Raw genomic sequence first — 27000 nt, 5'->3', positions numbered from 1 at the left:
CGAGCTCTTTCAGCTGAACAAACTCCATGCCAGCAGCGCTTCATCAGCGAGAAGATAAAGCTTGATGGAGATGCCGGGGATTGAACCCGGGGCCTCATACATGCAAAGCATGCGCTCTACCACTGAGCTACATCCCCGGCGGACGAGGCCTGGAAGTGCGGCAGAGACGCACACAACACGCCTGAGGACAGAATAGACGAGGGCCTGTAGCTTAGCTTGCACGGAGCTAATTAGTAAGCGTACCATGTGACTAAAGAAGCTTTTGAACAAGTACTCAGAGAAGGTGTGTGTATTAGTATTCTCAGTCAATCTGGGTCAGAGAAAACTGTTTTCTAAAGTGACAAAGTCAAAGGCAACTGCCGTCTGCTGGTTTTACTACTCACCCACTCAAGAGGCCTCTCCTGATTACTGAGGAATCACACGTTGGGCTGCAAATGCGAACGAATGCTCGTTTCAGTCCGCTTCAATCCGCTACCGTTATGGGGTTGTTAGGAGTTGGACCCCAGTGCATTTCTGGTCCATCGCCTTCACCACTCGGCCACGACAATCACCCCGACAAGCCCTCGTTGGTGGGGCGTGAAATGCATAGATGTTCCTACACTTCACTGCAGTTCAACCTTGAATTTTTCATCTGACAAACAACTTCACAGACTGTGCTTTCTTTCAAACGTCCTCCTGTTTGTGAATTTGTAGTTTTGGTGTATGAATGTCTCAACAGAGACCTTCTAATGAAATAGAAGCAACTAGATGACAGGACATTTACAACAATATCACCACCAAGGGCAATATGAAGGGCAACTGTCTTTGCTCCTTTGAGCGAGAAATATTCAAGCGCCATCTATGTCCTTTGCTTTTGCTTGGGTTTTCTCATGGAAGGACACAAGCTTTCACACACAAAGGGCACGTGTTTGCCGCTTTCAGTTGGAAACTTACTTGGGATTTACGAGTTCTTTCAGCTGACCAAACCCCATGTCATCTAGTCAATCACACGTTGGGCTGCCACTGCGAATGAACGCTTGTTGCCACATGCGACCGGTATGGGGTTGTCAGCAGTTGGCAAGCGGTGGGGGCTTAAGAAAACACAGTCCACTGCGATGGCCGGGAATCGAACCCGGGTCAACTGCTTGGAAGGCAGCTATGCTCACCACTATACCACCATCGCCACGCACAGCGACACAATGGCACTGCACCGTCGGCAGTTCATGTCAGGAACTCAACAAGGCGAGGAAAGAGGACAGCATCCACCGCTGTCCCTTGCACCGCAGGCTAAACAAACTGCTCACATTGAAACCAAGAGCATTCTCGCCAAGACGCTTATTTTGGCGGGGATGCAGGCTTGCGTTCTCCACAACCCTGCAGTGTCAAGAGCTGTGCAAATTGCTTTCTAGACAAAAGCGTCCCACGTTGTCGGCAGGATTCGAACCTGCGCGGGGAGACCCCAATGGATTTCTAGTCCATCGCCTTAACCACTCGGCCACGACAACCACCGGCCCTCGCCCTTGTTGCGCGAAACGCGTAGATGTAGCTATTTCTCACAGCAGTTCAATATTGAACTTTTCGGACGGCAAATAATTTCACAGACTGCGCTTTGTTTCAAACAGCCTTCTGTTTGTAAGGGCGGTCTTTAGTTTTGGTGTGTGAATGTCTCAACCGCTATCTCTGTCCTTTTGCCACATGTCTGTTGGGCAACCGTCATGTTCTTGTTTTTGCCCCCTTCATGCAAGCGCACACAAAGTGCAATGCTTCGCCGTCCTCAGTTCGAAGCGCTCGGAACTCACGAGCTCTTTCAGCTGAACAAACTCCATGCCAGCAGCGCTTCATCAGCGAGAAGATAAAGCTTGATGGAGATGCCGGGGATTGAACCCGGGGCCTCATACATGCAAAGCATGCGCTCTACCACTGAGCTACATCCCCGGCGGACGAGGCCTGGAAGTGCGGCAGAGACGCACACAACACGCCTGAGGACAGAATAGACGAGGGCCTGTAGCTTAGCTTGCACGGAGCTAATTAGTAAGCGTACCATGTGACTAAAGAAGCTTTTGAACAAGTACTCAGAGAAGGTGTGTGTATTAGTATTCTCAGTCAATCTGGGTCAGAGAAAACTGTTTTCTAAAGTGACAAAGTCAAAGGCAACTGCCGTCTGCTGGTTTTACTACTCACCCACTCAAGAGGCCTCTCCTGATTACTGAGGAATCACACGTTGGGCTGCAAATGCGAACGAATGCTCGTTTCAGTCCGCTTCAATCCGCTACCGTTATGGGGTTGTTAGGAGTTGGACCCCAGTGCATTTCTGGTCCATCGCCTTCACCACTCGGCCACGACAATCACCCCGACAAGCCCTCGTTGGTGGGGCGTGAAATGCATAGATGTTCCTACACTTCACTGCAGTTCAACCTTGAATTTTTCATCTGACAAACAACTTCACAGACTGTGCTTTCTTTCAAACGTCCTCCTGTTTGTGAATTTGTAGTTTTGGTGTATGAATGTCTCAACAGAGACCTTCTAATGAAATAGAAGCAACTAGATGACAGGACATTTACAACAATATCACCACCAAGGGCAATATGAAGGGCAACTGTCTTTGCTCCTTTGAGCGAGAAATATTCAAGCGCCATCTATGTCCTTTGCTTTTGCTTGGGTTTTCTCATGGAAGGACACAAGCTTTCACACACAAAGGGCACGTGTTTGCCGCTTTCAGTTGGAAACTTACTTGGGATTTACGAGTTCTTTCAGCTGACCAAACCCCATGTCATCTAGTCAATCACACGTTGGGCTGCCACTGCGAATGAACGCTTGTTGCCACATGCGACCGGTATGGGGTTGTCAGCAGTTGGCAAGCGGTGGGGGCTTAAGAAAACACAGTCCACTGCGATGGCCGGGAATCGAACCCGGGTCAACTGCTTGGAAGGCAGCTATGCTCACCACTATACCACCATCGCCACGCACAGCGACACAATGGCACTGCACCGTCGGCAGTTCATGTCAGGAACTCAACAAGGCGAGGAAAGAGGACAGCATCCACCGCTGTCCCTTGCACCGCAGGCTAAACAAACTGCTCACATTGAAACCAAGAGCATTCTCGCCAAGACGCTTATTTTGGCGGGGATGCAGGCTTGCGTTCTCCACAACCCTGCAGTGTCAAGAGCTGTGCAAATTGCTTTCTAGACAAAAGCGTCCCACGTTGTCGGCAGGATTCGAACCTGCGCGGGGAGACCCCAATGGATTTCTAGTCCATCGCCTTAACCACTCGGCCACGACAACCACCGGCCCTCGCCCTTGTTGCGCGAAACGCGTAGATGTAGCTATTTCTCACAGCAGTTCAATATTGAACTTTTCGGACGGCAAATAATTTCACAGACTGCGCTTTGTTTCAAACAGCCTTCTGTTTGTAAGGGCGGTCTTTAGTTTTGGTGTGTGAATGTCTCAACCGCTATCTCTGTCCTTTTGCCACATGTCTGTTGGGCAACCGTCATGTTCTTGTTTTTGCCCCCTTCATGCAAGCGCACACAAAGTGCAATGCTTCGCCGTCCTCAGTTCGAAGCGCTCGGAACTCACGAGCTCTTTCAGCTGAACAAACTCCATGCCAGCAGCGCTTCATCAGCGAGAAGATAAAGCTTGATGGAGATGCCGGGGATTGAACCCGGGGCCTCATACATGCAAAGCATGCGCTCTACCACTGAGCTACATCCCCGGCGGACGAGGCCTGGAAGTGCGGCAGAGACGCACACAACACGCCTGAGGACAGAATAGACGAGGGCCTGTAGCTTAGCTTGCACGGAGCTAATTAGTAAGCGTACCATGTGACTAAAGAAGCTTTTGAACAAGTACTCAGAGAAGGTGTGTGTATTAGTATTCTCAGTCAATCTGGGTCAGAGAAAACTGTTTTCTAAAGTGACAAAGTCAAAGGCAACTGCCGTCTGCTGGTTTTACTACTCACCCACTCAAGAGGCCTCTCCTGATTACTGAGGAATCACACGTTGGGCTGCAAATGCGAACGAATGCTCGTTTCAGTCCGCTTCAATCCGCTACCGTTATGGGGTTGTTAGGAGTTGGACCCCAGTGCATTTCTGGTCCATCGCCTTCACCACTCGGCCACGACAATCACCCCGACAAGCCCTCGTTGGTGGGGCGTGAAATGCATAGATGTTCCTACACTTCACTGCAGTTCAACCTTGAATTTTTCATCTGACAAACAACTTCACAGACTGTGCTTTCTTTCAAACGTCCTCCTGTTTGTGAATTTGTAGTTTTGGTGTATGAATGTCTCAACAGAGACCTTCTAATGAAATAGAAGCAACTAGATGACAGGACATTTACAACAATATCACCACCAAGGGCAATATGAAGGGCAACTGTCTTTGCTCCTTTGAGCGAGAAATATTCAAGCGCCATCTATGTCCTTTGCTTTTGCTTGGGTTTTCTCATGGAAGGACACAAGCTTTCACACACAAAGGGCACGTGTTTGCCGCTTTCAGTTGGAAACTTACTTGGGATTTACGAGTTCTTTCAGCTGACCAAACCCCATGTCATCTAGTCAATCACACGTTGGGCTGCCACTGCGAATGAACGCTTGTTGCCACATGCGACCGGTATGGGGTTGTCAGCAGTTGGCAAGCGGTGGGGGCTTAAGAAAACACAGTCCACTGCGATGGCCGGGAATCGAACCCGGGTCAACTGCTTGGAAGGCAGCTATGCTCACCACTATACCACCATCGCCACGCACAGCGACACAATGGCACTGCACCGTCGGCAGTTCATGTCAGGAACTCAACAAGGCGAGGAAAGAGGACAGCATCCACCGCTGTCCCTTGCACCGCAGGCTAAACAAACTGCTCACATTGAAACCAAGAGCATTCTCGCCAAGACGCTTATTTTGGCGGGGATGCAGGCTTGCGTTCTCCACAACCCTGCAGTGTCAAGAGCTGTGCAAATTGCTTTCTAGACAAAAGCGTCCCACGTTGTCGGCAGGATTCGAACCTGCGCGGGGAGACCCCAATGGATTTCTAGTCCATCGCCTTAACCACTCGGCCACGACAACCACCGGCCCTCGCCCTTGTTGCGCGAAACGCGTAGATGTAGCTATTTCTCACAGCAGTTCAATATTGAACTTTTCGGACGGCAAATAATTTCACAGACTGCGCTTTGTTTCAAACAGCCTTCTGTTTGTAAGGGCGGTCTTTAGTTTTGGTGTGTGAATGTCTCAACCGCTATCTCTGTCCTTTTGCCACATGTCTGTTGGGCAACCGTCATGTTCTTGTTTTTGCCCCCTTCATGCAAGCGCACACAAAGTGCAATGCTTCGCCGTCCTCAGTTCGAAGCGCTCGGAACTCACGAGCTCTTTCAGCTGAACAAACTCCATGCCAGCAGCGCTTCATCAGCGAGAAGATAAAGCTTGATGGAGATGCCGGGGATTGAACCCGGGGCCTCATACATGCAAAGCATGCGCTCTACCACTGAGCTACATCCCCGGCGGACGAGGCCTGGAAGTGCGGCAGAGACGCAAACAACACGCCTGAGGACAGAATAGACGAGGGCCTGTAGCTTAGCTTGCACGGAGCTAATTAGTAAGCGTACCATGTGACTAAAGAAGCTTTTGAACAAGTACTCAGAGAAGGTGTGTGTATTAGTATTCTCAGTCAATCTGGGTCAGAGAAAACTGTTTTCTAAAGTGACAAAGTCAAAGGCAACTGCCGTCTGCTGGTTTTACTACTCACCCACTCAAGAGGCCTCTCCTGATTACTGAGGAATCACACGTTGGGCTGCAAATGCGAACGAATGCTCGTTTCAGTCCGCTTCAATCCGCTACCGTTATGGGGTTGTTAGGAGTTGGACCCCAGTGCATTTCTGGTCCATCGCCTTCACCACTCGGCCACGACAATCACCCCGACAAGCCCTCGTTGGTGGGGCGTGAAATGCATAGATGTTCCTACACTTCACTGCAGTTCAACCTTGAATTTTTCATCTGACAAACAACTTCACAGACTGTGCTTTCTTTCAAACGTCCTCCTGTTTGTGAATTTGTAGTTTTGGTGTATGAATGTCTCAACAGAGACCTTCTAATGAAATAGAAGCAACTAGATGACAGGACATTTACAACAATATCACCACCAAGGGCAATATGAAGGGCAACTGTCTTTGCTCCTTTGAGCGAGAAATATTCAAGCGCCATCTATGTCCTTTGCTTTTGCTCGGGTTTTCTCATGGAAGGACACAAGCTTTCACACACAAAGGGCACGTGTTTGCCGCTTTCAGTTGGAAACTTACTTGGGATTTACGAGTTCTTTCAGCTGACCAAACCCCATGTCATCTAGTCAATCACACGTTGGGCTGCCACTGCGAATGAACGCTTGTTGCCACATGCGACCGGTATGGGGTTGTCAGCAGTTGGCAAGCGGTGGGGGCTTAAGAAAACACAGTCCACTGCGATGGCCGGGAATCGAACCCGGGTCAACTGCTTGGAAGGCAGCTATGCTCACCACTATACCACCATCGCCACGCACAGCGACACAATGGCACTGCACCGTCGGCAGTTCATGTCAGGAACTCAACAAGGCGAGGAAAGAGGACAGCATCCACCGCTGTCCCTTGCACCGCAGGCTAAACAAACTGCTCACATTGAAACCAAGAGCATTCTCGCCAAGACGCTTATTTTGGCGGGGATGCAGGCTTGCGTTCTCCACAACCCTGCAGTGTCAAGAGCTGTGCAAATTGCTTTCTAGACAAAAGCGTCCCACGTTGTCGGCAGGATTCGAACCTGCGCGGGGAGACCCCAATGGATTTCTAGTCCATCGCCTTAACCACTCGGCCACGACAACCACCGGCCCTCGCCCTTGTTGCGCGAAACGCGTAGATGTAGCTATTTCTCACAGCAGTTCAATATTGAACTTTTCGGACGGCAAATAATTTCACAGACTGCGCTTTGTTTCAAACAGCCTTCTGTTTGTAAGGGCGGTCTTTAGTTTTGGTGTGTGAATGTCTCAACCGCTATCTCTGTCCTTTTGCCACATGTCTGTTGGGCAACCGTCATGTTCTTGTTTTTGCCCCCTTCATGCAAGCGCACACAAAGTGCAATGCTTCGCCGTCCTCAGTTCGAAGCGCTCGGAACTCACGAGCTCTTTCAGCTGAACAAACTCCATGCCAGCAGCGCTTCATCAGCGAGAAGATAAAGCTTGATGGAGATGCCGGGGATTGAACCCGGGGCCTCATACATGCAAAGCATGCGCTCTACCACTGAGCTACATCCCCGGCGGACGAGGCCTGGAAGTGCGGCAGAGACGCACACAACACGCCTGAGGACAGAATAGACGAGGGCCTGTAGCTTAGCTTGCACGGAGCTAATTAGTAAGCGTACCATGTGACTAAAGAAGCTTTTGAACAAGTACTCAGAGAAGGTGTGTGTATTAGTATTCTCAGTCAATCTGGGTCAGAGAAAACTGTTTTCTAAAGTGACAAAGTCAAAGGCAACTGCCGTCTGCTGGTTTTACTACTCACCCACTCAAGAGGCCTCTCCTGATTACTGAGGAATCACACGTTGGGCTGCAAATGCGAACGAATGCTCGTTTCAGTCCGCTTCAATCCGCTACCGTTATGGGGTTGTTAGGAGTTGGACCCCAGTGCATTTCTGGTCCATCGCCTTCACCACTCGGCCACGACAATCACCCCGACAAGCCCTCGTTGGTGGGGCGTGAAATGCATAGATGTTCCTACACTTCACTGCAGTTCAACCTTGAATTTTTCATCTGACAAACAACTTCACAGACTGTGCTTTCTTTCAAACGTCCTCCTGTTTGTGAATTTGTAGTTTTGGTGTATGAATGTCTCAACAGAGACCTTCTAATGAAATAGAAGCAACTAGATGACAGGACATTTACAACAATATCACCACCAAGGGCAATATGAAGGGCAACTGTCTTTGCTCCTTTGAGCGAGAAATATTCAAGCGCCATCTATGTCCTTTGCTTTTGCTTGGGTTTTCTCATGGAAGGACACAAGCTTTCACACACAAAGGGCACGTGTTTGCCGCTTTCAGTTGGAAACTTACTTGGGATTTACGAGTTCTTTCAGCTGACCAAACCCCATGTCATCTAGTCAATCACACGTTGGGCTGCCACTGCGAATGAACGCTTGTTGCCACATGCGACCGGTATGGGGTTGTCAGCAGTTGGCAAGCGGTGGGGGCTTAAGAAAACACAGTCCACTGCGATGGCCGGGAATCGAACCCGGGTCAACTGCTTGGAAGGCAGCTATGCTCACCACTATACCACCATCGCCACGCACAGCGACACAATGGCACTGCACCGTCGGCAGTTCATGTCAGGAACTCAACAAGGCGAGGAAAGAGGACAGCATCCACCGCTGTCCCTTGCACCGCAGGCTAAACAAACTGCTCACATTGAAACCAAGAGCATTCTCGCCAAGACGCTTATTTTGGCGGGGATGCAGGCTTGCGTTCTCCACAACCCTGCAGTGTCAAGAGCTGTGCAAATTGCTTTCTAGACAAAAGCGTCCCACGTTGTCGGCAGGATTCGAACCTGCGCGGGGAGACCCCAATGGATTTCTAGTCCATCGCCTTAACCACTCGGCCACGACAACCACCGGCCCTCGCCCTTGTTGCGCGAAACGCGTAGATGTAGCTATTTCTCACAGCAGTTCAATATTGAACTTTTCGGACGGCAAATAATTTCACAGACTGCGCTTTGTTTCAAACAGCCTTCTGTTTGTAAGGGCGGTCTTTAGTTTTGGTGTGTGAATGTCTCAACCGCTATCTCTGTCCTTTTGCCACATGTCTGTTGGGCAACCGTCATGTTCTTGTTTTTGCCCCCTTCATGCAAGCGCACACAAAGTGCAATGCTTCGCCGTCCTCAGTTCGAAGCGCTCGGAACTCACGAGCTCTTTCAGCTGAACAAACTCCATGCCAGCAGCGCTTCATCAGCGAGAAGATAAAGCTTGATGGAGATGCCGGGGATTGAACCCGGGGCCTCATACATGCAAAGCATGCGCTCTACCACTGAGCTACATCCCCGGCGGACGAGGCCTGGAAGTGCGGCAGAGACGCACACAACACGCCTGAGGACAGAATAGACGAGGGCCTGTAGCTTAGCTTGCACGGAGCTAATTAGTAAGCGTACCATGTGACTAAAGAAGCTTTTGAACAAGTACTCAGAGAAGGTGTGTGTATTAGTATTCTCAGTCAATCTGGGTCAGAGAAAACTGTTTTCTAAAGTGACAAAGTCAAAGGCAACTGCCGTCTGCTGGTTTTACTACTCACCCACTCAAGAGGCCTCTCCTGATTACTGAGGAATCACACGTTGGGCTGCAAATGCGAACGAATGCTCGTTTCAGTCCGCTTCAATCCGCTACCGTTATGGGGTTGTTAGGAGTTGGACCCCAGTGCATTTCTGGTCCATCGCCTTCACCACTCGGCCACGACAATCACCCCGACAAGCCCTCGTTGGTGGGGCGTGAAATGCATAGATGTTCCTACACTTCACTGCAGTTCAACCTTGAATTTTTCATCTGACAAACAACTTCACAGACTGTGCTTTCTTTCAAACGTCCTCCTGTTTGTGAATTTGTAGTTTTGGTGTATGAATGTCTCAACAGAGACCTTCTAATGAAATAGAAGCAACTAGATGACAGGACATTTACAACAATATCACCACCAAGGGCAATATGAAGGGCAACTGTCTTTGCTCCTTTGAGCGAGAAATATTCAAGCGCCATCTATGTCCTTTGCTTTTGCTTGGGTTTTCTCATGGAAGGACACAAGCTTTCACACACAAAGGGCACGTGTTTGCCGCTTTCAGTTGGAAACTTACTTGGGATTTACGAGTTCTTTCAGCTGACCAAACCCCATGTCATCTAGTCAATCACACGTTGGGCTGCCACTGCGAATGAACGCTTGTTGCCACATGCGACCGGTATGGGGTTGTCAGCAGTTGGCAAGCGGTGGGGGCTTAAGAAAACACAGTCCACTGCGATGGCCGGGAATCGAACCCGGGTCAACTGCTTGGAAGGCAGCTATGCTCACCACTATACCACCATCGCCACGCACAGCGACACAATGGCACTGCACCGTCGGCAGTTCATGTCAGGAACTCAACAAGGCGAGGAAAGAGGACAGCATCCACCGCTGTCCCTTGCACCGCAGGCTAAACAAACTGCTCACATTGAAACCAAGAGCATTCTCGCCAAGACGCTTATTTTGGCGGGGATGCAGGCTTGCGTTCTCCACAACCCTGCAGTGTCAAGAGCTGTGCAAATTGCTTTCTAGACAAAAGCGTCCCACGTTGTCGGCAGGATTCGAACCTGCGCGGGGAGACCCCAATGGATTTCTAGTCCATCGCCTTAACCACTCGGCCACGACAACCACCGGCCCTCGCCCTTGTTGCGCGAAACGCGTAGATGTAGCTATTTCTCACAGCAGTTCAATATTGAACTTTTCGGACGGCAAATAATTTCACAGACTGCGCTTTGTTTCAAACAGCCTTCTGTTTGTAAGGGCGGTCTTTAGTTTTGGTGTGTGAATGTCTCAACCGCTATCTCTGTCCTTTTGCCACATGTCTGTTGGGCAACCGTCATGTTCTTGTTTTTGCCCCCTTCATGCAAGCGCACACAAAGTGCAATGCTTCGCCGTCCTCAGTTCGAAGCGCTCGGAACTCACGAGCTCTTTCAGCTGAACAAACTCCATGCCAGCAGCGCTTCATCAGCGAGAAGATAAAGCTTGATGGAGATGCCGGGGATTGAACCCGGGGCCTCATACATGCAAAGCATGCGCTCTACCACTGAGCTACATCCCCGGCGGACGAGGCCTGGAAGTGCGGCAGAGACGCACACAACACGCCTGAGGACAGAATAGACGAGGGCCTGTAGCTTAGCTTGCACGGAGCTAATTAGTAAGCGTACCATGTGACTAAAGAAGCTTTTGAACAAGTACTCAGAGAAGGTGTGTGTATTAGTATTCTCAGTCAATCTGGGTCAGAGAAAACTGTTTTCTAAAGTGACAAAGTCAAAGGCAACTGCCGTCTGCTGGTTTTACTACTCACCCACTCAAGAGGCCTCTCCTGATTACTGAGGAATCACACGTTGGGCTGCAAATGCGAACGAATGCTCGTTTCAGTCCGCTTCAATCCGCTACCGTTATGGGGTTGTTAGGAGTTGGACCCCAGTGCATTTCTGGTCCATCGCCTTCACCACTCGGCCACGACAATCACCCCGACAAGCCCTCGTTGGTGGGGCGTGAAATGCATAGATGTTCCTACACTTCACTGCAGTTCAACCTTGAATTTTTCATCTGACAAACAACTTCACAGACTGTGCTTTCTTTCAAACGTCCTCCTGTTTGTGAATTTGTAGTTTTGGTGTATGAATGTCTCAACAGAGACCTTCTAATGAAATAGAAGCAACTAGATGACAGGACATTTACAACAATATCACCACCAAGGGCAATATGAAGGGCAACTGTCTTTGCTCCTTTGAGCGAGAAATATTCAAGCGCCATCTATGTCCTTTGCTTTTGCTTGGGTTTTCTCATGGAAGGACACAAGCTTTCACACACAAAGGGCACGTGTTTGCCGCTTTCAGTTGGAAACTTACTTGGGATTTACGAGTTCTTTCAGCTGACCAAACCCCATGTCATCTAGTCAATCACACGTTGGGCTGCCACTGCGAATGAACGCTTGTTGCCACATGCGACCGGTATGGGGTTGTCAGCAGTTGGCAAGCGGTGGGGGCTTAAGAAAACACAGTCCACTGCGATGGCCGGGAATCGAACCCGGGTCAACTGCTTGGAAGGCAGCTATGCTCACCACTATACCACCATCGCCACGCACAGCGACACAATGGCACTGCACCGTCGGCAGTTCATGTCAGGAACTCAACAAGGCGAGGAAAGAGGACAGCATCCACCGCTGTCCCTTGCACCGCAGGCTAAACAAACTGCTCACATTGAAACCAAGAGCATTCTCGCCAAGACGCTTATTTTGGCGGGGATGCAGGCTTGCGTTCTCCACAACCCTGCAGTGTCAAGAGCTGTGCAAATTGCTTTCTAGACAAAAGCGTCCCACGTTGTCGGCAGGATTCGAACCTGCGCGGGGAGACCCCAATGGATTTCTAGTCCATCGCCTTAACCACTCGGCCACGACAACCACCGGCCCTCGCCCTTGTTGCGCGAAACGCGTAGATGTAGCTATTTCTCACAGCAGTTCAATATTGAACTTTTCGGACGGCAAATAATTTCACAGACTGCGCTTTGTTTCAAACAGCCTTCTGTTTGTAAGGGCGGTCTTTAGTTTTGGTGTGTGAATGTCTCAACCGCTATCTCTGTCCTTTTGCCACATGTCTGTTGGGCAACCGTCATGTTCTTGTTTTTGCCCCCTTCATGCAAGCGCACACAAAGTGCAATGCTTCGCCGTCCTCAGTTCGAAGCGCTCGGAACTCACGAGCTCTTTCAGCTGAACAAACTCCATGCCAGCAGCGCTTCATCAGCGAGAAGATAAAGCTTGATGGAGATGCCGGGGATTGAACCCGGGGCCTCATACATGCAAAGCATGCGCTCTACCACTGAGCTACATCCCCGGCGGACGAGGCCTGGAAGTGCGGCAGAGACGCACACAACACGCCTGAGGACAGAATAGACGAGGGCCTGTAGCTTAGCTTGCACGGAGCTAATTAGTAAGCGTACCATGTGACTAAAGAAGCTTTTGAACAAGTACTCAGAGAAGGTGTGTGTATTAGTATTCTCAGTCAATCTGGGTCAGAGAAAACTGTTTTCTAAAGTGACAAAGTCAAAGGCAACTGCCGTCTGCTGGTTTTACTACTCACCCACTCAAGAGGCCTCTCCTGATTACTGAGGAATCACACGTTGGGCTGCAAATGCGAACGAATGCTCGTTTCAGTCCGCTTCAATCCGCTACCGTTATGGGGTTGTTAGGAGTTGGACCCCAGTGCATTTCTGGTCCATCGCCTTCACCACTCGGCCACGACAATCACCCCGACAAGCCCTCGTTGGTGGGGCGTGAAATGCATAGATGTTCCTACACTTCACTGCAGTTCAACCTTGAATTTTTCATCTGACAAACAACTTCACAGACTGTGCTTTCTTTCAAACGTCCTCCTGTTTGTGAATTTGTAGTTTTGGTGTATGAATGTCTCAACAGAGACCTTCTAATGAAATAGAAGCAACTAGATGACAGGACATTTACAACAATATCACCACCAAGGGCAATATGAAGGGCAACTGTCTTTGCTCCTTTGAGCGAGAAATATTCAAGCGCCATCTATGTCCTTTGCTTTTGCTTGGGTTTTCTCATGGAAGGACACAAGCTTTCACACACAAAGGGCACGTGTTTGCCGCTTTCAGTTGGAAACTTACTTGGGATTTACGAGTTCTTTCAGCTGACCAAACCCCATGTCATCTAGTCAATCACACGTTGGGCTGCCACTGCGAATGAACGCTTGTTGCCACATGCGACCGGTATGGGGTTGTCAGCAGTTGGCAAGCGGTGGGGGCTTAAGAAAACACAGTCCACTGCGATGGCCGGGAATCGAACCCGGGTCAACTGCTTGGAAGGCAGCTATGCTCACCACTATACCACCATCGCCACGCACAGCGACACAATGGCACTGCACCGTCGGCAGTTCATGTCAGGAACTCAACAAGGCGAGGAAAGAGGACAGCATCCACCGCTGTCCCTTGCACCGCAGGCTAAACAAACTGCTCACATTGAAACCAAGAGCATTCTCGCCAAGACGCTTATTTTGGCGGGGATGCAGGCTTGCGTTCTCCACAACCCTGCAGTGTCAAGAGCTGTGCAAATTGCTTTCTAGACAAAAGCGTCCCACGTTGTCGGCAGGATTCGAACCTGCGCGGGGAGACCCCAATGGATTTCTAGTCCATCGCCTTAACCACTCGGCCACGACAACCACCGGCCCTCGCCCTTGTTGCGCGAAACGCGTAGATGTAGCTATTTCTCACAGCAGTTCAATATTGAACTTTTCGGACGGCAAATAATTTCGCAGACTGCGCTTTGTTTCAAACAGCCTTCTGTTTGTAAGGGCGGTCTTTAGTTTTGGTGTGTGAATGTCTCAACCGCTATCTCTGTCCTTTTGCCACATGTCTGTTGGGCAACCGTCATGTTCTTGTTTTTGCCCCCTTCATGCAAGCGCACACAAAGTGCAATGCTTCGCCGTCCTCAGTTCGAAGCGCTCGGAACTCACGAGCTCTTTCAGCTGAACAAACTCCATGCCAGCAGCGCTTCATCAGCGAGAAGATAAAGCTTGATGGAGATGCCGGGGATTGAACCCGGGGCCTCATACATGCAAAGCATGCGCTCTACCACTGAGCTACATCCCCGGCGGACGAGGCCTGGAAGTGCGGCAGAGACGCAAACAACACGCCTGAGGACAGAATAGACGAGGGCCTGTAGCTTAGCTTGCACGGAGCTAATTAGTAAGCGTACCATGTGACTAAAGAAGCTTTTGAACAAGTACTCAGAGAAGGTGTGTGTATTAGTATTCTCAGTCAATCTGGGTCAGAGAAAACTGTTTTCTAAAGTGACAAAGTCAAAGGCAACTGCCGTCTGCTGGTTTTACTACTCACCCACTCAAGAGGCCTCTCCTGATTACTGAGGAATCACACGTTGGGCTGCAAATGCGAACGAATGCTCGTTTCAGTCCGCTTCAATCCGCTACCGTTATGGGGTTGTTAGGAGTTGGACCCCAGTGCATTTCTGGTCCATCGCCTTCACCACTCGGCCACGACAATCACCCCGACAAGCCCTCGTTGGTGGGGCGTGAAATGCATAGATGTTCCTACACTTCACTGCAGTTCAACCTTGAATTTTTCATCTGACAAACAACTTCACAGACTGTGCTTTCTTTCAAACGTCCTCCTGTTTGTGAATTTGTAGTTTTGGTGTATGAATGTCTCAACAGAGACCTTCTAATGAAATAGAAGCAACTAGATGACAGGACATTTACAACAATATCACCACCAAGGGCAATATGAAGGGCAACTGTCTTTGCTCCTTTGAGCGAGAAATATTCAAGCGCCATCTATGTCCTTTGCTTTTGCTTGGGTTTTCTCATGGAAGGACACAAGCTTTCACACACAAAGGGCACGTGTTTGCCGCTTTCAGTTGGAAACTTACTTGGGATTTACGAGTTCTTTCAGCTGACCAAACCCCATGTCATCTAGTCAATCACACGTTGGGCTGCCACTGCGAATGAACGCTTGTTGCCACATGCGACCGGTATGGGGTTGTCAGCAGTTGGCAAGCGGTGGGGGCTTAAGAAAACACAGTCCACTGCGATGGCCGGGAATCGAACCCGGGTCAACTGCTTGGAAGGCAGCTATGCTCACCACTATACCACCATCGCCACGCACAGCGACACAATGGCACTGCACCGTCGGCAGTTCATGTCAGGAACTCAACAAGGCGAGGAAAGAGGACAGCATCCACCGCTGTCCCTTGCACCGCAGGCTAAACAAACTGCTCACATTGAAACCAAGAGCATTCTCGCCAAGACGCTTATTTTGGCGGGGATGCAGGCTTGCGTTCTCCACAACCCTGCAGTGTCAAGAGCTGTGCAAATTGCTTTCTAGACAAAAGTGTCCCACGTTGTCGGCAGGATTCGAACCTGCGCGGGGAGACCCCAATGGATTTCTAGTCCATCGCCTTAACCACTCGGCCACGACAACCACCGGCCCTCGCCCTTGTTGCGCGAAACGCGTAGATGTAGCTATTTCTCACAGCAGTTCAATATTGAACTTTTCGGACGGCAAATAATTTCACAGACTGCGCTTTGTTTCAAACAGCCTTCTGTTTGTAAGGGCGGTCTTTAGTTTTGGTGTGTGAATGTCTCAACCGCTATCTCTGTCCTTTTGCCACATGTCTGTTGGGCAACCGTCATGTTCTTGTTTTTGCCCCCTTCATGCAAGCGCACACAAAGTGCAATGCTTCGCCGTCCTCAGTTCGAAGCGCTCGGAACTCACGAGCTCTTTCAGCTGAACAAACTCCATGCCAGCAGCGCTTCATCAGCGAGAAGATAAAGCTTGATGGAGATGCCGGGGATTGAACCCGGGGCCTCATACATGCAAAGCATGCGCTCTACCACTGAGCTACATCCCCGGCGGACGAGGCCTGGAAGTGCGGCAGAGACGCACACAACACGCCTGAGGACAGAATAGACGAGGGCCTGTAGCTTAGCTTGCACGGAGCTAATTAGTAAGCGTACCATGTGACTAAAGAAGCTTTTGAACAAGTACTCAGAGAAGGTGTGTGTATTAGTATTCTCAGTCAATCTGGGTCAGAGAAAACTGTTTTCTAAAGTGACAAAGTCAAAGGCAACTGCCGTCTGCTGGTTTTACTACTCACCCACTCAAGAGGCCTCTCCTGATTACTGAGGAATCACACGTTGGGCTGCAAATGCGAACGAATGCTCGTTTCAGTCCGCTTCAATCCGCTACCGTTATGGGGTTGTTAGGAGTTGGACCCCAGTGCATTTCTGGTCCATCGCCTTCACCACTCGGCCACGACAATCACCCCGACAAGCCCTCGTTGGTGGGGCGTGAAATGCATAGATGTTCCTACACTTCACTGCAGTTCAACCTTGAATTTTTCATCTGACAAACAACTTCACAGACTGTGCTTTCTTTCAAACGTCCTCCTGTTTGTGAATTTGTAGTTTTGGTGTATGAATGTCTCAACAGAGACCTTCTAATGAAATAGAAGCAACTAGATGACAGGACATTTACAACAATATCACCACCAAGGGCAATATGAAGGGCAACTGTCTTTGCTCCTTTGAGCGAGAAATATTCAAGCGCCATCTATGTCCTTTGCTTTTGCTTGGGTTTTCTCATGGAAGGACACAAGCTTTCACACACAAAGGGCACGTGTTTGCCGCTTTCAGTTGGAAACTTACTTGGGATTTACGAGTTCTTTCAGCTGACCAAACCCCATGTCATCTAGTCAATCACACGTTGGGCTGCCACTGCGAATGAACGCTTGTTGCCACATGCGACCGGTATGGGGTTGTCAGCAGTTGGCAAGCGGTGGGGGCTTAAGAAAACACAGTCCACTGCGATGGCCGGGAATCGAACCCGGGTCAACTGCTTGGAAGGCAGCTATGCTCACCACTATACCACCATCGCCACGCACAGCGACACAATGGCACTGCACCGTCGGCAGTTCATGTCAGGAACTCAACAAGGCGAGGAAAGAGGACAGCATCCACCGCTGTCCCTTGCACCGCAGGCTAAACAAACTGCTCACATTGAAACCAAGAGCATTCTCGCCAAGACGCTTATTTTGGCGGGGATGCAGGCTTGCGTTCTCCACAACCCTGCAGTGTCAAGAGCTGTGCAAATTGCTTTCTAGACAAAAGTGTCCCACGTTGTCGGCAGGATTCGAACCTGCGCGGGGAGACCCCAATGGATTTCTAGTCCATCGCCTTAACCACTCGGCCACGACAACCACCGGCCCTCGCCCTTGTTGCGCGAAACGCGTAGATGTAGCTATTTCTCACAGCAGTTCAATATTGAACTTTTCGGACGGCAAATAATTTCACAGACTGCGCTTTGTTTCAAACAGCCTTCTGTTTGTAAGGGCGGTCTTTAGTTTTGGTGTGTGAATGTCTCAACCGCTATCTCTGTCCTTTTGCCACATGTCTGTTGGGCAACCGTCATGTTCTTGTTTTTGCCCCCTTCATGCAAGCGCACACAAAGTGCAATGCTTCGCCGTCCTCAGTTCGAAGCGCTCGGAACTCACGAGCTCTTTCAGCTGAACAAACTCCATGCCAGCAGCGCTTCATCAGCGAGAAGATAAAGCTTGATGGAGATGCCGGGGATTGAACCCGGGGCCTCATACATGCAAAGCATGCGCTCTACCACTGAGCTACATCCCCGGCGGACGAGGCCTGGAAGTGCGGCAGAGACGCACACAACACGCCTGAGGACAGAATAGACGAGGGCCTGTAGCTTAGCTTGCACGGAGCTAATTAGTAAGCGTACCATGTGACTAAAGAAGCTTTTGAACAAGTACTCAGAGAAGGTGTGTGTATTAGTATTCTCAGTCAATCTGGGTCAGAGAAAACTGTTTTCTAAAGTGACAAAGTCAAAGGCAACTGCCGTCTGCTGGTTTTACTACTCACCCACTCAAGAGGCCTCTCCTGATTACTGAGGAATCACACGTTGGGCTGCAAATGCGAACGAATGCTCGTTTCAGTCCGCTTCAATCCGCTACCGTTATGGGGTTGTTAGGAGTTGGACCCCAGTGCATTTCTGGTCCATCGCCTTCACCACTCGGCCACGACAATCACCCCGACAAGCCCTCGTTGGTGGGGCGTGAAATGCATAGATGTTCCTACACTTCACTGCAGTTCAACCTTGAATTTTTCATCTGACAAACAACTTCACAGACTGTGCTTTCTTTCAAACGTCCTCCTGTTTGTGAATTTGTAGTTTTGGTGTATGAATGTCTCAACAGAGACCTTCTAATGAAATAGAAGCAACTAGATGACAGGACATTTACAACAATATCACCACCAAGGGCAATATGAAGGGCAACTGTCTTTGCTCCTTTGAGCGAGAAATATTCAAGCGCCATCTATGTCCTTTGCTTTTGCTTGGGTTTTCTCATGGAAGGACACAAGCTTTCACACACAAAGGGCACGTGTTTGCCGCTTTCAGTTGGAAACTTACTTGGGATTTACGAGTTCTTTCAGCTGACCAAACCCCATGTCATCTAGTCAATCACACGTTGGGCTGCCACTGCGAATGAACGCTTGTTGCCACATGCGACCGGTATGGGGTTGTCAGCAGTTGGCAAGCGGTGGGGGCTTAAGAAAACACAGTCCACTGCGATGGCCGGGAATCGAACCCGGGTCAACTGCTTGGAAGGCAGCTATGCTCACCACTATACCACCATCGCCACGCACAGCGACACAATGGCACTGCACCGTCGGCAGTTCATGTCAGGAACTCAACAAGGCGAGGAAAGAGGACAGCATCCACCGCTGTCCCTTGCACCGCAGGCTAAACAAACTGCTCACATTGAAACCAAGAGCATTCTCGCCAAGACGCTTATTTTGGCGGGGATGCAGGCTTGCGTTCTCCACAACCCTGCAGTGTCAAGAGCTGTGCAAATTGCTTTCTAGACAAAAGTGTCCCACGTTGTCGGCAGGATTCGAACCTGCGCGGGGAGACCCCAATGGATTTCTAGTCCATCGCCTTAACCACTCGGCCACGACAACCACCGGCCCTCGCCCTTGTTGCGCGAAACGCGTAGATGTAGCTATTTCTCACAGCAGTTCAATATTGAACTTTTCGGACGGCAAATAATTTCACAGACTGCGCTTTGTTTCAAACAGCCTTCTGTTTGTAAGGGCGGTCTTTAGTTTTGGTGTGTGAATGTCTCAACCGCTATCTCTGTCCTTTTGCCACATGTCTGTTGGGCAACCGTCATGTTCTTGTTTTTGCCCCCTTCATGCAAGCGCACACAAAGTGCAATGCTTCGCCGTCCTCAGTTCGAAGCGCTCGGAACTCACGAGCTCTTTCAGCTGAACAAACTCCATGCCAGCAGCGCTTCATCAGCGAGAAGATAAAGCTTGATGGAGATGCCGGGGATTGAACCCGGGGCCTCATACATGCAAAGCATGCGCTCTACCACTGAGCTACATCCCCGGCGGACGAGGCCTGGAAGTGCGGCAGAGACGCACACAACACGCCTGAGGACAGAATAGACGAGGGCCTGTAGCTTAGCTTGCACGGAGCTAATTAGTAAGCGTACCATGTGACTAAAGAAGCTTTTGAACAAGTACTCAGAGAAGGTGTGTGTATTAGTATTCTCAGTCAATCTGGGTCAGAGAAAACTGTTTTCTAAAGTGACAAAGTCAAAGGCAACTGCCGTCTGCTGGTTTTACTACTCACCCACTCAAGAGGCCTCTCCTGATTACTGAGGAATCACACGTTGGGCTGCAAATGCGAACGAATGCTCGTTTCAGTCCGCTTCAATCCGCTACCGTTATGGGGTTGTTAGGAGTTGGACCCCAGTGCATTTCTGGTCCATCGCCTTCACCACTCGGCCACGACAATCACCCCGACAAGCCCTCGTTGGTGGGGCGTGAAATGCATAGATGTTCCTACACTTCACTGCAGTTCAACCTTGAATTTTTCATCTGACAAACAACTTCACAGACTGTGCTTTCTTTCAAACGTCCTCCTGTTTGTGAATTTGTAGTTTTGGTGTATGAATGTCTCAACAGAGACCTTCTAATGAAATAGAAGCAACTAGATGACAGGACATTTACAACAATATCACCACCAAGGGCAATATGAAGGGCAACTGTCTTTGCTCCTTTGAGCGAGAAATATTCAAGCGCCATCTATGTCCTTTGCTTTTGCTTGGGTTTTCTCATGGAAGGACACAAGCTTTCACACACAAAGGGCACGTGTTTGCCGCTTTCAGTTGGAAACTTACTTGGGATTTACGAGTTCTTTCAGCTGACCAAACCCCATGTCATCTAGTCAATCACACGTTGGGCTGCCACTGCGAATGAACGCTTGTTGCCACATGCGACCGGTATGGGGTTGTCAGCAGTTGGCAAGCGGTGGGGGCTTAAGAAAACACAGTCCACTGCGATGGCCGGGAATCGAACCCGGGTCAACTGCTTGGAAGGCAGCTATGCTCACCACTATACCACCATCGCCACGCACAGCGACACAATGGCACTGCACCGTCGGCAGTTCATGTCAGGAACTCAACAAGGCGAGGAAAGAGGACAGCATCCACCGCTGTCCCTTGCACCGCAGGCTAAACAAACTGCTCACATTGAAACCAAGAGCATTCTCGCCAAGACGCTTATTTTGGCGGGGATGCAGGCTTGCGTTCTCCACAACCCTGCAGTGTCAAGAGCTGTGCAAATTGCTTTCTAGACAAAAGTGTCCCACGTTGTCGGCAGGATTCGAACCTGCGCGGGGAGACCCCAATGGATTTCTAGTCCATCGCCTTAACCACTCGGCCACGACAACCACCGGCCCTTGCCCTTGTTGCGCGAAACGCGTAGATGTAGCTATTTCTCACAGCAGTTCAATATTGAACTTTTCGGACGGCAAATAATTTCACAGACTGCGCTTTGTTTCAAACAGCCTTCTGTTTGTAAGGGCGGTCTTTAGTTTTGGTGTGTGAATGTCTCAACCGCTATCTCTGTCCTTTTGCCACATGTCTGTTGGGCAACCGTCATGTTCTTGTTTTTGCCCCCTTCATGCAAGCGCACACAAAGTGCAATGCTTCGCCGTCCTCAGTTCGAAGCGCTCGGAACTCACGAGCTCTTTCAGCTGAACAAACTCCATGCCAGCAGCGCTTCATCAGCGAGAAGATAAAGCTTGATGGAGATGCCGGGGATTGAACCCGGGGCCTCATACATGCAAAGCATGCGCTCTACCACTGAGCTACATCCCCGGCGGACGAGGCCTGGAAGTGCGGCAGAGACGCACACAACACGCCTGAGGACAGAATAGACGAGGGCCTGTAGCTTAGCTTGCACGGAGCTAATTAGTAAGCGTACCATGTGACTAAAGAAGCTTTTGAACAAGTACTCAGAGAAGGTGTGTGTATTAGTATTCTCAGTCAATCTGGGTCAGAGAAAACTGTTTTCTAAAGTGACAAAGTCAAAGGCAACTGCCGTCTGCTGGTTTTACTACTCACCCACTCAAGAGGCCTCTCCTGATTACTGAGGAATCACACGTTGGGCTGCAAATGCGAACGAATGCTCGTTTCAGTCCGCTTCAATCCGCTACCGTTATGGGGTTGTTAGGAGTTGGACCCCAGTGCATTTCTGGTCCATCGCCTTCACCACTCGGCCACGACAATCACCCCGACAAGCCCTCGTTGGTGGGGCGTGAAATGCATAGATGTTCCTACACTTCACTGCAGTTCAACCTTGAATTTTTCATCTGACAAACAACTTCACAGACTGTGCTTTCTTTCAAACGTCCTCCTGTTTGTGAATTTGTAGTTTTGGTGTATGAATGTCTCAACAGAGACCTTCTAATGAAATAGAAGCAACTAGATGACAGGACATTTACAACAATATCACCACCAAGGGCAATATGAAGGGCAACTGTCTTTGCTCCTTTGAGCGAGAAATATTCAAGCGCCATCTATGTCCTTTGCTTTTGCTTGGGTTTTCTCATGGAAGGACACAAGCTTTCACACACAAAGGGCACGTGTTTGCCGCTTTCAGTTGGAAACTTACTTGGGATTTACGAGTTCTTTCAGCTGACCAAACCCCATGTCATCTAGTCAATCACACGTTGGGCTGCCACTGCGAATGAACGCTTGTTGCCACATGCGACCGGTATGGGGTTGTCAGCAGTTGGCAAGCGGTGGGGGCTTAAGAAAACACAGTCCACTGCGATGGCCGGGAATCGAACCCGGGTCAACTGCTTGGAAGGCAGCTATGCTCACCACTATACCACCATCGCCACGCACAGCGACACAATGGCACTGCACCGTCGGCAGTTCATGTCAGGAACTCAACAAGGCGAGGAAAGAGGACAGCATCCACCGCTGTCCCTTGCACCGCAGGCTAAACAAACTGCTCACATTGAAACCAAGAGCATTCTCGCCAAGACGCTTATTTTGGCGGGGATGCAGGCTTGCGTTCTCCACAACCCTGCAGTGTCAAGAGCTGTGCAAATTGCTTTCTAGACAAAAGTGTCCCACGTTGTCGGCAGGATTCGAACCTGCGCGGGGAGACCCCAATGGATTTCTAGTCCATCGCCTTAACCACTCGGCCACGACAACCACCGGCCCTTGCCCTTGTTGCGCGAAACGCGTAGATGTAGCTATTTCTCACAGCAGTTCAATATTGAACTTTTCGGACGGCAAATAATTTCGCAGACTGCGCTTTGTTTCAAACAGCCTTCTGTTTGTAAGGGCGGTCTTTAGTTTTGGTGTGTGAATGTCTCAACCGCTATCTCTGTCCTTTTGCCACATGTCTGTTGGGCAACCGTCATGTTCTTGTTTTTGCCCCCTTCATGCAAGCGCACACAAAGTGCAATGCTTCGCCGTCCTCAGTTCGAGCGCTCGGAACTCACGAGCTCTTTCAGCTGAACAAACTCCATGCCAGCAGCGCTTCATCAGCGAGAAGATAAAGCTTGATGGAGATGCCGGGGATTGAACCCGGGGCCTCATACATGCAAAGCATGCGCTCTACCACTGAGCTACATCCCCGGCGGACGAGGCCTGGAAGTGCGGCAGAGACGCACACAACACGCCTGAGGACAGAATAGACGAGGGCCTGTAGCTTAGCTTGCACGGAGCTAATTAGTAAGCGTACCATGTGACTAAAGAAGCTTTTGAACAAGTACTCAGAGAAGGTGTGTGTATTAGTATTCTCAGTCAATCTGGGTCAGAGAAAACTGTTTTCTAAAGTGACAAAGTCAAAGGCAACTGCCGTCTGCTGGTTTTACTACTCACCCACTCAAGAGGCCTCTCCTGATTACTGAGGAATCACACGTTGGGCTGCAAATGCGAACGAATGCTCGTTTCAGTCCGCTTCAATCCGCTACCGTTATGGGGTTGTTAGGAGTTGGACCCCAGTGCATTTCTGGTCCATCGCCTTCACCACTCGGCCACGACAATCACCCCGACAAGCCCTCGTTGGTGGGGCGTGAAATGCATAGATGTTCCTACACTTCACTGCAGTTCAACCTTGAATTTTTCATCTGACAAACAACTTCACAGACTGTGCTTTCTTTCAAACGTCCTCCTGTTTGTGAATTTGTAGTTTTGGTGTATGAATGTCTCAACAGAGACCTTCTAATGAAATAGAAGCAACTAGATGACAGGACATTTACAACAATATCACCACCAAGGGCAATATGAAGGGCAACTGTCTTTGCTCCTTTGAGCGAGAAATATTCAAGCGCCATCTATGTCCTTTGCTTTTGCTTGGGTTTTCTCATGGAAGGACACAAGCTTTCACACACAAAGGGCACGTGTTTGCCGCTTTCAGTTGGAAACTTACTTGGGATTTACGAGTTCTTTCAGCTGACCAAACCCCATGTCATCTAGTCAATCACACGTTGGGCTGCCACTGCGAATGAACGCTTGTTGCCACATGCGACCGGTATGGGGTTGTCAGCAGTTGGCAAGCGGTGGGGGCTTAAGAAAACACAGTCCACTGCGATGGCCGGGAATCGAACCCGGGTCAACTGCTTGGAAGGCAGCTATGCTCACCACTATACCACCATCGCCACGCACAGCGACACAATGGCACTGCACCGTCGGCAGTTCATGTCAGGAACTCAACAAGGCGAGGAAAGAGGACAGCATCCACCGCTGTCCCTTGCACCGCAGGCTAAACAAACTGCTCACATTGAAACCAAGAGCATTCTCGCCAAGACGCTTATTTTGGCGGGGATGCAGGCTTGCGTTCTCCACAACCCTGCAGTGTCAAGAGCTGTGCAAATTGCTTTCTAGACAAAAGTGTCCCACGTTGTCGGCAGGATTCGAACCTGCGCGGGGAGACCCCAATGGATTTCTAGTCCATCGCCTTAACCACTCGGCCACGACAACCACCGGCCCTTGCCCTTGTTGCGCGAAACGCGTAGATGTAGCTATTTCTCACAGCAGTTCAATATTGAACTTTTCGGACGGCAAATAATTTCGCAGACTGCGCTTTGTTTCAAACAGCCTTCTGTTTGTAAGGGCGGTCTTTAGTTTTGGTGTGTGAATGTCTCAACCGCTATCTCTGTCCTTTTGCCACATGTCTGTTGGGCAACCGTCATGTTCTTGTTTTTGCCCCCTTCATGCAAGCGCACACAAAGTGCAATGCTTCGCCGTCCTCAGTTCGAAGCGCTCGGAACTCACGAGCTCTTTCAGCTGAACAAACTCCATGCCAGCAGCGCTTCATCAGCGAGAAGATAAAGCTTGATGGAGATGCCGGGGATTGAACCCGGGGCCTCATACATGCAAAGCATGCGCTCTACCACTGAGCTACATCCCCGGCGGACGAGGCCTGGAAGTGCGGCAGAGACGCACACAACACGCCTGAGGACAGAATAGACGAGGGCCTGTAGCTTAGCTTGCACGGAGCTAATTAGTAAGCGTACCATGTGACTAAAGAAGCTTTTGAACAAGTACTCAGAGAAGGTGTGTGTATTAGTATTCTCAGTCAATCTGGGTCAGAGAAAACTGTTTTCTAAAGTGACAAAGTCAAAGGCAACTGCCGTCTGCTGGTTTTACTACTCACCCACTCAAGAGGCCTCTCCTGATTACTGAGGAATCACACGTTGGGCTGCAAATGCGAACGAATGCTCGTTTCAGTCCGCTTCAATCCGCTACCGTTATGGGGTTGTTAGGAGTTGGACCCCAGTGCATTTCTGGTCCATCGCCTTCACCACTCGGCCACGACAATCACCCCGACAAGCCCTCGTTGGTGGGGCGTGAAATGCATAGATGTTCCTACACTTCACTGCAGTTCAACCTTGAATTTTTCATCTGACAAACAACTTCACAGACTGTGCTTTCTTTCAAACGTCCTCCTGTTTGTGAATTTGTAGTTTTGGTGTATGAATGTCTCAACAGAGACCTTCTAATGAAATAGAAGCAACTAGATGACAGGACATTTACAACAATATCACCACCAAGGGCAATATGAAGGGCAACTGTCTTTGCTCCTTTGAGCGAGAAATATTCAAGCGCCATCTATGTCCTTTGCTTTTGCTTGGGTTTTCTCATGGAAGGACACAAGCTTTCACACACAAAGGGCACGTGTTTGCCGCTTTCAGTTGGAAACTTACTTGGGATTTACGAGTTCTTTCAGCTGACCAAACCCCATGTCATCTAGTCAATCACACGTTGGGCTGCCACTGCGAATGAACGCTTGTTGCCACATGCGACCGGTATGGGGTTGTCAGCAGTTGGCAAGCGGTGGGGGCTTAAGAAAACACAGTCCACTGCGATGGCCGGGAATCGAACCCGGGTCAACTGCTTGGAAGGCAGCTATGCTCACCACTATACCACCATCGCCACGCACAGCGACACAATGGCACTGCACCGTCGGCAGTTCATGTCAGGAACTCAACAAGGCGAGGAAAGAGGACAGCATCCACCGCTGTCCCTTGCACCGCAGGCTAAACAAACTGCTCACATTGAAACCAAGAGCATTCTCGCCAAGACGCTTATTTTGGCGGGGATGCAGGCTTGCGTTCTCCACAACCCTGCAGTGTCAAGAGCTGTGCAAATTGCTTTCTAGACAAAAGTGTCCCACGTTGTCGGCAGGATTCGAACCTGCGCGGGGAGACCCCAATGGATTTCTAGTCCATCGCCTTAACCACTCGGCCACGACAACCACCGGCCCTCGCCCTTGTTGCGCGAAACGCGTAGATGTAGCTATTTCTCACAGCAGTTCAATATTGAACTTTTCGGACGGCAAATAATTTCACAGACTGCGCTTTGTTTCAAACAGCCTTCTGTTTGTAAGGGCGGTCTTTAGTTTTGGTGTGTGAATGTCTCAACCGCTATCTCTGTCCTTTTGCCACATGTCTGTTGGGCAACCGTCATGTTCTTGTTTTTGCCCCCTTCATGCAAGCGCACACAAAGTGCAATGCTTCGCCGTCCTCAGTTCGAAGCGCTCGGAACTCACGAGCTCTTTCAGCTGAACAAACTCCATGCCAGCAGCGCTTCATCAGCGAGAAGATAAAGCTTGATGGAGATGCCGGGGATTGAACCCGGGGCCTCATACATGCAAAGCATGCGCTCTACCACTGAGCTACATCCCCGGCGGACGAGGCCTGGAAGTGCGGCAGAGACGCAAACAACACGCCTGAGGACAGAATAGACGAGGGCCTGTAGCTTAGCTTGCACGGAGCTAATTAGTAAGCGTACCATGTGACTAAAGAAGCTTTTGAACAAGTACTCAGAGAAGGTGTGTGTATTAGTATTCTCAGTCAATCTGGGTCAGAGAAAACTGTTTTCTAAAGTGACAAAG

At 49.9% G+C, this 27000-nt stretch overlaps 46 non-coding genes across 46 annotated transcripts; all 46 read right to left on the bottom strand.

Annotated features, from left to right (window-relative positions):
* Window positions 1-65: 65 nt before the first annotated feature.
* Window positions 66-137, bottom strand: trnaa-ugc (transfer RNA alanine (anticodon UGC)). Its single transcript has one exon. It is a non-coding gene; the product is annotated as a tRNA-Ala (tRNA).
* Window positions 138-1090: 953 nt separating this feature from the next.
* On the bottom strand, window positions 1091-1162 carry trnag-ucc (transfer RNA glycine (anticodon UCC)). The gene has a single exon. It is a non-coding gene; the product is annotated as a tRNA-Gly (tRNA).
* Window positions 1163-1402: 240 nt separating this feature from the next.
* trnas-aga (transfer RNA serine (anticodon AGA)) lies at window positions 1403-1484 on the bottom strand. The gene has a single exon. It is a non-coding gene; the product is annotated as a tRNA-Ser (tRNA).
* A 358-nt stretch (window positions 1485-1842) lies between these two features.
* On the bottom strand, window positions 1843-1914 carry trnaa-ugc (transfer RNA alanine (anticodon UGC)). The gene has a single exon. It is a non-coding gene; the product is annotated as a tRNA-Ala (tRNA).
* A 953-nt stretch (window positions 1915-2867) lies between these two features.
* trnag-ucc (transfer RNA glycine (anticodon UCC)) lies at window positions 2868-2939 on the bottom strand. The gene has a single exon. It is a non-coding gene; the product is annotated as a tRNA-Gly (tRNA).
* A 240-nt stretch (window positions 2940-3179) lies between these two features.
* On the bottom strand, window positions 3180-3261 carry trnas-aga (transfer RNA serine (anticodon AGA)). The gene has a single exon. It is a non-coding gene; the product is annotated as a tRNA-Ser (tRNA).
* Window positions 3262-3619: 358 nt separating this feature from the next.
* trnaa-ugc (transfer RNA alanine (anticodon UGC)) lies at window positions 3620-3691 on the bottom strand. Its single transcript has one exon. It is a non-coding gene; the product is annotated as a tRNA-Ala (tRNA).
* A 953-nt stretch (window positions 3692-4644) lies between these two features.
* Window positions 4645-4716, bottom strand: trnag-ucc (transfer RNA glycine (anticodon UCC)). Its single transcript has one exon. It is a non-coding gene; the product is annotated as a tRNA-Gly (tRNA).
* A 240-nt stretch (window positions 4717-4956) lies between these two features.
* Window positions 4957-5038, bottom strand: trnas-aga (transfer RNA serine (anticodon AGA)). Its single transcript has one exon. It is a non-coding gene; the product is annotated as a tRNA-Ser (tRNA).
* A 358-nt stretch (window positions 5039-5396) lies between these two features.
* On the bottom strand, window positions 5397-5468 carry trnaa-ugc (transfer RNA alanine (anticodon UGC)). The gene has a single exon. It is a non-coding gene; the product is annotated as a tRNA-Ala (tRNA).
* Window positions 5469-6421: 953 nt separating this feature from the next.
* trnag-ucc (transfer RNA glycine (anticodon UCC)) lies at window positions 6422-6493 on the bottom strand. The gene has a single exon. It is a non-coding gene; the product is annotated as a tRNA-Gly (tRNA).
* A 240-nt stretch (window positions 6494-6733) lies between these two features.
* On the bottom strand, window positions 6734-6815 carry trnas-aga (transfer RNA serine (anticodon AGA)). The gene has a single exon. It is a non-coding gene; the product is annotated as a tRNA-Ser (tRNA).
* Window positions 6816-7173: 358 nt separating this feature from the next.
* trnaa-ugc (transfer RNA alanine (anticodon UGC)) lies at window positions 7174-7245 on the bottom strand. The gene has a single exon. It is a non-coding gene; the product is annotated as a tRNA-Ala (tRNA).
* A 953-nt stretch (window positions 7246-8198) lies between these two features.
* trnag-ucc (transfer RNA glycine (anticodon UCC)) lies at window positions 8199-8270 on the bottom strand. The gene has a single exon. It is a non-coding gene; the product is annotated as a tRNA-Gly (tRNA).
* A 240-nt stretch (window positions 8271-8510) lies between these two features.
* trnas-aga (transfer RNA serine (anticodon AGA)) lies at window positions 8511-8592 on the bottom strand. The gene has a single exon. It is a non-coding gene; the product is annotated as a tRNA-Ser (tRNA).
* A 358-nt stretch (window positions 8593-8950) lies between these two features.
* Window positions 8951-9022, bottom strand: trnaa-ugc (transfer RNA alanine (anticodon UGC)). Its single transcript has one exon. It is a non-coding gene; the product is annotated as a tRNA-Ala (tRNA).
* Window positions 9023-9975: 953 nt separating this feature from the next.
* trnag-ucc (transfer RNA glycine (anticodon UCC)) lies at window positions 9976-10047 on the bottom strand. Its single transcript has one exon. It is a non-coding gene; the product is annotated as a tRNA-Gly (tRNA).
* A 240-nt stretch (window positions 10048-10287) lies between these two features.
* On the bottom strand, window positions 10288-10369 carry trnas-aga (transfer RNA serine (anticodon AGA)). The gene has a single exon. It is a non-coding gene; the product is annotated as a tRNA-Ser (tRNA).
* A 358-nt stretch (window positions 10370-10727) lies between these two features.
* Window positions 10728-10799, bottom strand: trnaa-ugc (transfer RNA alanine (anticodon UGC)). The gene has a single exon. It is a non-coding gene; the product is annotated as a tRNA-Ala (tRNA).
* Window positions 10800-11752: 953 nt separating this feature from the next.
* trnag-ucc (transfer RNA glycine (anticodon UCC)) lies at window positions 11753-11824 on the bottom strand. Its single transcript has one exon. It is a non-coding gene; the product is annotated as a tRNA-Gly (tRNA).
* Window positions 11825-12064: 240 nt separating this feature from the next.
* On the bottom strand, window positions 12065-12146 carry trnas-aga (transfer RNA serine (anticodon AGA)). The gene has a single exon. It is a non-coding gene; the product is annotated as a tRNA-Ser (tRNA).
* Window positions 12147-12504: 358 nt separating this feature from the next.
* Window positions 12505-12576, bottom strand: trnaa-ugc (transfer RNA alanine (anticodon UGC)). The gene has a single exon. It is a non-coding gene; the product is annotated as a tRNA-Ala (tRNA).
* Window positions 12577-13529: 953 nt separating this feature from the next.
* On the bottom strand, window positions 13530-13601 carry trnag-ucc (transfer RNA glycine (anticodon UCC)). Its single transcript has one exon. It is a non-coding gene; the product is annotated as a tRNA-Gly (tRNA).
* A 240-nt stretch (window positions 13602-13841) lies between these two features.
* On the bottom strand, window positions 13842-13923 carry trnas-aga (transfer RNA serine (anticodon AGA)). The gene has a single exon. It is a non-coding gene; the product is annotated as a tRNA-Ser (tRNA).
* Window positions 13924-14281: 358 nt separating this feature from the next.
* Window positions 14282-14353, bottom strand: trnaa-ugc (transfer RNA alanine (anticodon UGC)). Its single transcript has one exon. It is a non-coding gene; the product is annotated as a tRNA-Ala (tRNA).
* Window positions 14354-15306: 953 nt separating this feature from the next.
* Window positions 15307-15378, bottom strand: trnag-ucc (transfer RNA glycine (anticodon UCC)). The gene has a single exon. It is a non-coding gene; the product is annotated as a tRNA-Gly (tRNA).
* Window positions 15379-15618: 240 nt separating this feature from the next.
* Window positions 15619-15700, bottom strand: trnas-aga (transfer RNA serine (anticodon AGA)). The gene has a single exon. It is a non-coding gene; the product is annotated as a tRNA-Ser (tRNA).
* Window positions 15701-16058: 358 nt separating this feature from the next.
* trnaa-ugc (transfer RNA alanine (anticodon UGC)) lies at window positions 16059-16130 on the bottom strand. Its single transcript has one exon. It is a non-coding gene; the product is annotated as a tRNA-Ala (tRNA).
* A 953-nt stretch (window positions 16131-17083) lies between these two features.
* Window positions 17084-17155, bottom strand: trnag-ucc (transfer RNA glycine (anticodon UCC)). Its single transcript has one exon. It is a non-coding gene; the product is annotated as a tRNA-Gly (tRNA).
* Window positions 17156-17395: 240 nt separating this feature from the next.
* trnas-aga (transfer RNA serine (anticodon AGA)) lies at window positions 17396-17477 on the bottom strand. Its single transcript has one exon. It is a non-coding gene; the product is annotated as a tRNA-Ser (tRNA).
* Window positions 17478-17835: 358 nt separating this feature from the next.
* Window positions 17836-17907, bottom strand: trnaa-ugc (transfer RNA alanine (anticodon UGC)). Its single transcript has one exon. It is a non-coding gene; the product is annotated as a tRNA-Ala (tRNA).
* Window positions 17908-18860: 953 nt separating this feature from the next.
* trnag-ucc (transfer RNA glycine (anticodon UCC)) lies at window positions 18861-18932 on the bottom strand. The gene has a single exon. It is a non-coding gene; the product is annotated as a tRNA-Gly (tRNA).
* A 240-nt stretch (window positions 18933-19172) lies between these two features.
* Window positions 19173-19254, bottom strand: trnas-aga (transfer RNA serine (anticodon AGA)). Its single transcript has one exon. It is a non-coding gene; the product is annotated as a tRNA-Ser (tRNA).
* A 358-nt stretch (window positions 19255-19612) lies between these two features.
* On the bottom strand, window positions 19613-19684 carry trnaa-ugc (transfer RNA alanine (anticodon UGC)). The gene has a single exon. It is a non-coding gene; the product is annotated as a tRNA-Ala (tRNA).
* A 953-nt stretch (window positions 19685-20637) lies between these two features.
* On the bottom strand, window positions 20638-20709 carry trnag-ucc (transfer RNA glycine (anticodon UCC)). Its single transcript has one exon. It is a non-coding gene; the product is annotated as a tRNA-Gly (tRNA).
* Window positions 20710-20949: 240 nt separating this feature from the next.
* Window positions 20950-21031, bottom strand: trnas-aga (transfer RNA serine (anticodon AGA)). Its single transcript has one exon. It is a non-coding gene; the product is annotated as a tRNA-Ser (tRNA).
* Window positions 21032-21389: 358 nt separating this feature from the next.
* On the bottom strand, window positions 21390-21461 carry trnaa-ugc (transfer RNA alanine (anticodon UGC)). The gene has a single exon. It is a non-coding gene; the product is annotated as a tRNA-Ala (tRNA).
* Window positions 21462-22414: 953 nt separating this feature from the next.
* trnag-ucc (transfer RNA glycine (anticodon UCC)) lies at window positions 22415-22486 on the bottom strand. The gene has a single exon. It is a non-coding gene; the product is annotated as a tRNA-Gly (tRNA).
* Window positions 22487-22726: 240 nt separating this feature from the next.
* On the bottom strand, window positions 22727-22808 carry trnas-aga (transfer RNA serine (anticodon AGA)). Its single transcript has one exon. It is a non-coding gene; the product is annotated as a tRNA-Ser (tRNA).
* Window positions 22809-23165: 357 nt separating this feature from the next.
* On the bottom strand, window positions 23166-23237 carry trnaa-ugc (transfer RNA alanine (anticodon UGC)). The gene has a single exon. It is a non-coding gene; the product is annotated as a tRNA-Ala (tRNA).
* Window positions 23238-24190: 953 nt separating this feature from the next.
* trnag-ucc (transfer RNA glycine (anticodon UCC)) lies at window positions 24191-24262 on the bottom strand. Its single transcript has one exon. It is a non-coding gene; the product is annotated as a tRNA-Gly (tRNA).
* A 240-nt stretch (window positions 24263-24502) lies between these two features.
* trnas-aga (transfer RNA serine (anticodon AGA)) lies at window positions 24503-24584 on the bottom strand. Its single transcript has one exon. It is a non-coding gene; the product is annotated as a tRNA-Ser (tRNA).
* Window positions 24585-24942: 358 nt separating this feature from the next.
* Window positions 24943-25014, bottom strand: trnaa-ugc (transfer RNA alanine (anticodon UGC)). Its single transcript has one exon. It is a non-coding gene; the product is annotated as a tRNA-Ala (tRNA).
* A 953-nt stretch (window positions 25015-25967) lies between these two features.
* trnag-ucc (transfer RNA glycine (anticodon UCC)) lies at window positions 25968-26039 on the bottom strand. The gene has a single exon. It is a non-coding gene; the product is annotated as a tRNA-Gly (tRNA).
* Window positions 26040-26279: 240 nt separating this feature from the next.
* trnas-aga (transfer RNA serine (anticodon AGA)) lies at window positions 26280-26361 on the bottom strand. The gene has a single exon. It is a non-coding gene; the product is annotated as a tRNA-Ser (tRNA).
* Window positions 26362-26719: 358 nt separating this feature from the next.
* Window positions 26720-26791, bottom strand: trnaa-ugc (transfer RNA alanine (anticodon UGC)). The gene has a single exon. It is a non-coding gene; the product is annotated as a tRNA-Ala (tRNA).
* Between the last annotated feature and the right edge of the window lie 209 nt (window positions 26792-27000).

The sequence above is a fragment of the Dicentrarchus labrax genome, unplaced genomic scaffold (genome assembly GCF_905237075.1).
Source record: "Dicentrarchus labrax unplaced genomic scaffold, dlabrax2021, whole genome shotgun sequence".
NCBI classification, from domain to species: Eukaryota; Metazoa; Chordata; class Actinopteri; family Moronidae; genus Dicentrarchus; species Dicentrarchus labrax.
The sequence above is the reverse complement of the archived record's forward strand: the minus strand, read 5'-3'. Positions and strand labels throughout refer to the sequence as shown.